This window comes from Cololabis saira, chromosome 20 (genome assembly GCF_033807715.1).
Source record: "Cololabis saira isolate AMF1-May2022 chromosome 20, fColSai1.1, whole genome shotgun sequence".
Classification (NCBI taxonomy): Eukaryota; Metazoa; Chordata; class Actinopteri; order Beloniformes; family Belonidae; genus Cololabis; species Cololabis saira.
Window position 1 is genome coordinate 27,830,302 of NC_084606.1, and position 470 is coordinate 27,830,771.

The window sequence follows — 470 nt, forward strand, 5'->3', positions numbered from 1 at the left end:
GGAGGCCGTTAATGAAGGCCTGGGTTTTACATTTCTCTCAATGAGGGACTCAGTGCATGGCAGGTCAGAGCATCCCTTTTATCTGCACCTGCACTGGAGACATTCACACCAGGTCATTAGTTTTAACACGCCTCAGGCTCTGGCGCTCCGCTCCGAAACCCAGACTTAATTAAACTGTGGTCAGACCACAACTCAGCTTTTTCGTTTTCCGCTTAACTGCTTTCTGTTTGACAGTCACCTTTGTTATTTCGCTGTTTTGCTTTTTTTACCTGCATGCTACTCCGTCTTCGCATGAACGAAGCTGTGAGGGATTTTTCAGCTTCGGTTTAAAATATTTCAACTGTTTGTGGATTTTATTGCTTGAAGGGAAACTTATTTTCCTACTTCCACCCAAAGTTCCTCAAGAATTACACATACAGTGACCTTTTTCATTTAATCGTGTAACCTTCTTCAGTCAATAAAGGTTATTG